Genomic DNA, 8,391 nt, shown 5'->3' with positions numbered 1-8,391 from the left:
CGTGATCAATTAATCGTTTATGGCACCAAAAACCTCCAAACACATTGTCAAGCTAATGCTGACTCATAATGACTCTATAAGACAGTGGACACCTACCCATGCCATCTTCAAAGCTATACTCTTTATAGTCGTAGATTGCCACATGTTTCTCCTGAGAGGCAGCTGGTAAGTTTGAATCACCAACCTATCAGACAGTAGGCTAGCATGTGCTGCCAGGGCTCTCTGTGGCACTCATGGACTCCTAAATTAAGCCTAAAGAAGACGTAAGTACAAACATTTTAGAAAGTAAAAGGGGAAAAGGATGCCATTGAATTTACCATCTAGCATGAGATTAAGAGCTTCTACTTAAATTTAAATCTATTTAAGTCTCAAAGACAATGTGACCATCAGGAAGGCACTGTGACTAAAACAAAAATAGTTGTGAAGAAAATCAAAAGTACAAACAAACAATTAATCCAAAGAACTAAGAACTATGTGAACTTCAAAAGTCTTGACCCTGAGACCAGAGGAACTGGGTGGTACCTAACGAATGCTGCCAACTACCTTGAAAGAGAATACAATAGGATGTTCTAAAGAGAGTGGGGGAAAATGTGGAACAAAACTCAAAATTACTTTTAAACACACACACACAAAAAACAGGCTTACTGATCTGATAGAACCTCTGATACTATGGCCCTTAGACACTCTTCAGGTCTGGAATTGAACTTACCCCCAGGAATCAACTTTCAGCCAAAGGATAGCAAGCCTAGAGGTAAGCAATAACACCAGAGAGGTGTAGACTCCTTAGAACAATCACCCATTAGAGATCAAAGTGGCAGCATTTGTTCAGGAACAGAGATCAGAGCGGGAATGGCTAGGGAAGAAGAATGAACGGAAATGGCAAAGACAGAAAAGAAGTGGGAGGAGTGCCCACAGGTTGTGAGGACACTCCAGGTGGCCAACAAAGGATGGGGGCAGGTGTGTAACTTGTTGAATGCAAAACCAATTTGTGACTTCTGACAAGACGGGGAACTAGAGAGCCGTGCTATACCTATCCTCTACAGCAAAATGAATAGAGCATACAAAATGCAGTAACCATGAACAACAAAATGGCCGCCAAGAATAAAGCAGTAAACAACAAAATGGCTGACAAGAAGGATACCAAAATTAGTCGAAATCCAAGACTATCAGAGTACACATTTAGGGTTGCCGCCTTTGGGGGACGGAACACCCATGACCACACTTATCATTACTACACCAACAAAACTTGTATAAAAATCCAGCTAAGAGTCCAGAGGGATAGAGCTTCTTGACCATTGCAACGGGACCGAACTCTCACTGCTGTTCTCGCTGGTAACTCTTGTCCTGTTTTTTTTTTTTGGGGGGGGTGTGGAGCTTGTTATTGATATGTGTGAATGCCCATTGGAATACATTGGTTAACAGACTATTTGGCTTATAGAGTGTGTTACGTTCATGAAAGAACCTGGCCTAGTCACTGGGTGAAGCTCAGAGACTGAAAGGTCACTGTCCTGCAGAGTAAGCCGACTGATTCCTAAGCCACATCCTAGGTAAGACAACTTAGAGACTGCAAGGTCACAGCTTCAGGGCATAAGCCAACTGAGTCCCAAACTCTGGAACTGTCATAAAGGGCTCCAGACAAAAGACATGAGGAAACTGGAATTCATAAGGGTGATAATCCTGGGACATTGCACGTCAGAGAAAAGGATACAGAATTCGATTGAACACTGACTGGACCGGGTTTGGGGGGGTGGGGTGGGGGCAGGGACTGAACAAAAGCAGCAAGAGCAGATGAGTGGGTTGTTCTCAGTGAATTGTTGACACAGCCTGATCATAATCTGTCTGTTTGCTCAGGACCAACACAAGTATCCACACCCGGATCTGACAATATATAAACAGTGGGCCCTTCCTTGTTCCTCATCCATCCTGGTGACCAGAGCAGTGGGCAGCCCCCAATCTTACCCAACCAACAGCCAGTTACACGCCACCTGCACAACCTCTGCTCTGTTGGAGGTCAAAGTCTCATCCTCGTGGATCAGGGCTTGGTACACTTTCCCCAATTTCTGGAGGCACTAGAGCTCTCCCTCATCAGAACAGTGAACAGCATAGTGCCAGACTCACTAGTCCCTCTGGGAGGACAAGAACTCCTTCCAGAAACAGCCACCTGCCCCCAGCTGTCTGTCCCCTGGGCTCTAAAGAGTTCCTTTTCAGGAACAAGCACTCCAAACTCCAACCAGCATGAACTACTTCCGGACCAGGTCCTTGACCCCAGCTGGGTCAACAGGAACAGGGAGGACTTCCTACTCCCTCTCGCACTCCCTGGATTCTTCCAGAGGGTGCCACACCACGTACCCCAGACCTCCAAAGGATTTTCCTCTCTGGGTTGTGCCCCCTCCCAGTTGTCTCCTTTCATGGTTCTCTTTTCTTCTCTTTTTCCTCCCTTTGTTTTTATGCATCCTTTCTCTGGTTTCTTTTTGTGTGTTCATTTCCCTTTCCTTCTTTTTCTCTCCATTTTATTTTCTCTATTATTTTTCCTTTTCTAGTCCTTTTTTGTTTTCTGTTTCCCTTTTTTACTTTTCTAGTTCTCCCTCCCTAATGTTGCCCCTTGTAGGGCTTTCATTCTCCTCCCCCCCCCACCACCACCCCTACTCTTATCTTTCTTTTCTTTTTGCTTTTAATGTATTACATTCTCGATGTTATTTATCTGCTTGTCTTTTTATTATAATTTTACTTTGCTTTTTAAATAATTTGGGGGTTTTGGCTATTGGTGGTTTTTTTTTGTGGGGGTGTTATTTTTAAGGGGCAGGCCAACAAGGTTTGCTTTTATTGAGTGACTGATCAATAGAACTGCCAAGTCCACTACCTCCAGAAAAAAGAGGTGGGAGTTTATTTCTTGGTCTCTTCTTCCACGGACAAAGTCTTGATAATCGCTTCTTCCTTGGCCTGGAGTCGCTTCCTTGGTCTTAGACCTGCGGGCCTCAGCCTGGTCAGCCAGGAGCTTCTTGTGAGCCTTGTCTGCCTTTAGCTTATGGATGTGTTCCATGAGAATCCACTTGCTCTTAAACACGTTCCCCTTCACCTTCAGGGATAAACTGATACATATGGTGGTCAATCTTCTTTGACTCCCGGTATCGACTGAGCAGCCCATACAGAATCACCAGCCTCCTCTTCCACATGACCTTCTGGGGCATGTGAGCATTGGCAGTACCCTTTCGCTTACCTATGTCTTTCCGGTGGGCTAGGGTGTTTTTGTGGCACCAGCCTGAGAATGGACAGCCACGGGCTTGCGGATGATCGGGCCATCTTTGATCAATTTCCAGATTTGCTGGCCCGAATTGGCATTGTCAATTTCATTGGTCTCATTGACCTTCTTCTTGCCACAGCGGAGGACACTGGAGGCGAGCCTCTTCTGAAGCCAGATCATACTCGTGGCTGCGGCCACAGCGCAGAAAGGGCTGCTGTTTGTTTTAGATTTCTTCTCTTGGATTTTTTTTCTTGTCCCACCTTACTGGAAACAGCAACTGCACCCACATGACCTAGCCACACCTATACCTCCTAAAGCCACACATACTTAGCAAGGGCATCTGCTCACTCCTCTACTACTTGATCATCGATAAAACCAAACCAAACCAAACATGCTGCCATTGAGTCAATACCAACTCCCAGTTAACTGAAGAGGCCAGCCAAACCTTTCCTTCACTGTGCTTTTCTCTACTGTTGACACATTTCCGTTACACCCACCATGAGATAAGTTGGTTAGACTAATATCTAACTAAAATGGATTGCACACAAATATGTATAAATTGCATACAAATATAATAACACTAGTGTCTCAGAGACTACAGACCATTTCAGTTCACATGAAGAAACAGGACAGAATGTCTCTCAAAAATTAACCTTTGTACAGAGCTATGATTCCTGAAAAGAAAGACACTGGAGCTATCGGAGAAGGAATTCAGTAAGTCTTGCTTTGTGATATAGTTCATGTTCTATTTTTAAGAATGTTCCATTGCACTGGGCCATAAGCTGTAGCACAAACCAAAACTCAACAAATTTTAAAATATAGAAATATTATAAAGTACATCACAACTCTATGAAATTAGAAATTAACAACAGGAAGGTCAAGGGGGTGGTAACAAATGCATGGAAACTGAATAATGCTACTCTGAATAATAATACTCTGGCAGTAGAAGAAATTAAAAAAATTTTTAATTCCTTGAATCAAACAAGATTGAAAGCACAACATACTAAAACCTTTGTGACACAGCAAAAGCAGTGTTCTGAGGGCAATTAATGGCAATAAATGCACACATCCAAAAAAGAAGAAAGAATTAAAATCAAAATCTTAACCTAACTCTTCCTGCAATTAGAAAAAGACCAACAAAATAAGCCACCCACCAGCAGAAGAAAGGAAATAATACAGATTAGAGCCAAAATAAAAGAAGCAGAAAGCAGAAAAATAATAGAAAGAATCAGACAAGAAGTTGGTTCCTGGAAAGGATTAACAAAACCAACAAACTGCTGGCAAATCTAACAAAGAAAAATGTGCAACTAACACAACTAAGAAATGCAATGGGCAACGTCACAATGGAACTAAATTACGTAAAAGGGATCGTCACGGAATCCTATGAAGAATTGCAATCCAATAAATTTGAAAAACCTGAAGAAATGGATACATTTCTAGAAGCACTTCCCCTACCTAAACTAACGTGGACTAAAGTAGAAAATCTGAACAAATTCATAACAAAAGAAGAAATTGATCTGGTCATTTGAAAACTCTCAACCAAAAAAAGTCCAGATCCAGATGGCTTCACTGGGAGGTTTGCAAGAGTTAAAAAAGAACTGTGACACACACAATTCTGTCATAATGGTGATCCAGGAGTAGATGATGGATAGACATACAAGCTGAACAGACATGGAAAGGAGAGTGGGACTATGCACAGTTTTATTTGTAGAAATTCTATCAATAATATTTGTGTATGTATATTTTACCTTGGCTGCAAATATAGCATGAATGTGGTAGACAGGGCCAAACTTAGGAAACTTCTTCAGCAAAACCAAACACTTTGAGGAAGTGAGTCACTGGGCCTGGGGCCTTAGGACCACACAACACCCAGGTCAATTGGCATAACATAGTCCATATAGACAACATTCTACATCCAACTTTGGTGAGTAATTACTGGGGTCTTAAAAGCTCTTGAACAGTCATCTTCCCTATTTGATGAAAGAAGAAGAACGAAAACCTAAAGATCGAGAGAGAAAATTAGTCTAATGGGCCATGCAAACATCAGTTTCCATAACCCCAAGGCCAGAACTTGATGAAGCTTGGCTACCTCTACCAATTGCTCTGAAAAGAATCCTGGATAGAATGGGAGAAAAATACAGCAAACCTAAACTCATGAAAGAAGCTGACTGATTAAATAGAAGTTGGTAGAAGCCATGAAACGTTGGACCTAACTCACACTTAGGTCTGAAACTAAACTCATCTCCACATTAAAATAATCAACCATTTAAAATCAAAGAGGCAGCATTTACACAAAGGCAGAATACAGAGGGTTAGGAAATAAGGAGGAATACAAACAATTAGCCCAGGGAAGAAGTGGAGTATGAAATGTTACTCTGAGAGAATTGCAATGGATGGGCTGAAACAAAATATGTATGAGTTGTTGCACGTAAATGACGATCGGCTCTGTAAATCTTCATCTGATTCATAAGAAAAAATGGTGTGTTTTTAAAGAAAACCAAGTTTCTCTGTAAACTTTCACTCAAATCATAATTAAAAAATTAAAAGAGAGAGAGAATCCTACCACTAAAGCACCAATGCCCACTTGGAAACTCATCCAATGTCCTTGAGTCAATTCTGAGTCATGGCAACCCTATAGGACAGAGAAGAACTTCTCCATAGGGTTTCTGAGGCTGCAAATATTTTATTTTTATTAATCATTTTATTGGGAGCTTTTACAGATATTATAAGTCCATAATTCAATTCGATCAAGCATAATTGTACAATTGCTACCACCATCAGTTTCAAAACAGCTTCTTTCTTCTTGAACTCTTTGATATCAGCTCCTCTTTTTACCCTCCCTCACCCACTCTACCCCCTAGGAACCAATATTATATATATGCATACACACATATACATATATATGCATATACATGTATATGTAGTGTCATACACCATCCAAAGTGTCTGTTCACCTACAATTCTGTTATTCAATCCCCTCAAGTGGGGTTATACAGTTATCATTGCTTTCAGTTCTCCCTCCCCTCCTCCCCTACCCTCTTCCCATATCCTCAGGGAATCAGTATTCCCATTACTGTTTCTGAAGGGTTATCTATCTTGGCTTTCATGCATCAAAATATCTTAATTATACAAATGAACATACACACATCTAACATGATTAATGAGGTAAAACAAAGATCATAATAGTAAGGAGAGGAAATATTAAAGAACTAGAGATTAGTAATGTATTTCATCAATGCTATACTGCACCCTGGATATATCATCCCTTCTGTGTGTCCCTGCTGTGAGGGCTGTCCAATTATCTTACAGGTGGGTTTGGGTCTCCACTTTGTCCAGGTTCCTTCACGTCAATCTGATTGCTTCTTTTTGAACTTCTGATACCTATTCCTGTCTATACCTTGTGATCACACAGGCCGCCGTGCTTCTTCCATGTGGGCTTTGTTGCTTCTCTGATAGATGGCTGCTGGTTTACTTCAAGCCTTTAAGACACCAGACATTATATCTTTTGGTAGCCGGGCACCATCAGCTTTCTTCACCACATTTGCTTATGCGCCCATTTTGTCTTCAGTGATCGTGTTGGGAAGGTGAGTCTCATAAAGTGCTGAGGTTGTAAAACTTTATGGAGGCAAACTGCCTAGATATGGATACAAATCCCTAGATGGATGCAAATCTCAGAACTTTGGGCTAGCAATGGAGCTCTTAACAATGGTGCCACCAGGGCTCCTTTAAGAAACTCTCTACTAACTAGGAATCTGAGATACATTCTCTCCCAATTCTCCACAGCTTGCTTACTTTCTTTCTTTTTGTTTTGTTTTTGCTTTTATATTTCTCTTCCTGTTCTGCCTGACCTTAAATGTTATAGGTACCTGGACTTCCTTGTCTCAGTTTTCTCTTACCCCAGAGGCTTTCTTTGCCTTACTGTATTTATTTCTAGACTTCAAACCTACTCAAAGAAAAAGAGCAATCTTCTGAAAAGATCCAGAAGATTTAAAAAACCCAGGATTGGATCTTCAGCCTGCTGCTCACATGCTGCAACCTACTGCTTCTGTGTCAAGACTAGGAATAATTCATCCTCTTTCTCTTTGGGTTGCCTGGCAGATTAGAGGAGGCAGCCATTGCTAATCTGAATGGCAAGACTTTGGCATTCACTGTTCTACCCTGCCCTAGGGGATCCCTGTGAGAAGAGTGACTCAAGAGCAGTGGGTTTAGTAGGGTAAGTAGACTCAGTATCCTCTCCCCAAGGCTGGTCATATTACTTGTGAACACATTGGAACTCACAGTACCTAAAACTGAAATCCAGAATGGGAAGTAAAGAGTTCTGTTTTTATCTGTGCCTTAAATCTTGTTTGGGATCTTATCAAGGAATCCAAATCTGAAGGAAGGAATAGTATCGTGGTTTGCAGAAGACAGTGGAATCCCGAAATCCAAGGTTCACATATGGACTCAGCCTCCAGTGAATCCTCTCTGACTGTAATCCAGGGAAGTGGCTAGCCTTGTTATCAGGGAGAGAGCACTGTAAAATCAATTATTGCAGATGTAGTTTGGTTAAAATGTAATATCATTTGATCTCCTTTTTGACCAATTTTAAGGTTGTTTCATTTTTTAAAAAAAAGAAAGAAAAGTGAAGGAGAAATGACGTGGATTAAGCCCCAAGTGAATCCCCTCTGATCATAGACCAGAGATATGGCCAGCCTTGCTATCATGCAGAGTGCACTTAAGTTAATACTTAACACCTACCACTTAATCTCCCTTTTGACCCATTTTAAATTTGTTAGAGTTTTTAATATTATTTTATGCGTCTTTTCAATTGAGGTTTTTCTCTATTTTACTTTGTTATATTGGGGGGGGGCAGTGTCTTGGGGTTTTTTGGTGGTGGTGTGGGGGTGGTGGTAGTATGTTTTTCTATATATGAAATCCCAGGTAGACATATCTATAGAGACCGTAATTGGCTTAATGGTTTCTTGGGACTATGGCAAAGGAGGTTGGAGGAAAATAAGAAGCTAATAACAATGAGTACAAGAAGGAGGAAAGTGTTCTAAAATTGATTGTGGTGATGATTGTACAACTTTTCTCAATATGATTGAACTATTGAATCATATGATATATGAATTATATACTAATAAAACTGTTAAAATAATTTTATGCATATT

At 41.0% G+C, this 8,391-nt stretch overlaps 1 protein-coding gene and 1 pseudogene across 1 annotated transcript in view; both read right to left on the bottom strand.

Moving 5' to 3' along the window:
* LOC101653591 (cytidine monophosphate-N-acetylneuraminic acid hydroxylase) overlaps positions 1 to 8,391 on the bottom strand; it is a 134,045-nt gene that overhangs the window by 100,917 nt on the left and 24,737 nt on the right. The window lies entirely within an intron of this gene.
* Positions 2,884 to 3,421, bottom strand: LOC101662693 (annotated as a pseudogene).

The sequence above is a fragment of the Echinops telfairi genome, unplaced genomic scaffold (assembly GCF_000313985.2).
Source record: "Echinops telfairi isolate 266 unplaced genomic scaffold, ASM31398v2 ScPeMD7_5868;HRSCAF=6743_0, whole genome shotgun sequence".
Lineage (NCBI taxonomy): Eukaryota > Metazoa > Chordata > Mammalia > Afrosoricida > Tenrecidae > Echinops > Echinops telfairi.
Note: the sequence above shows the minus strand (reverse complement) of the source record. Positions and strands in the feature narration are given on the sequence as shown.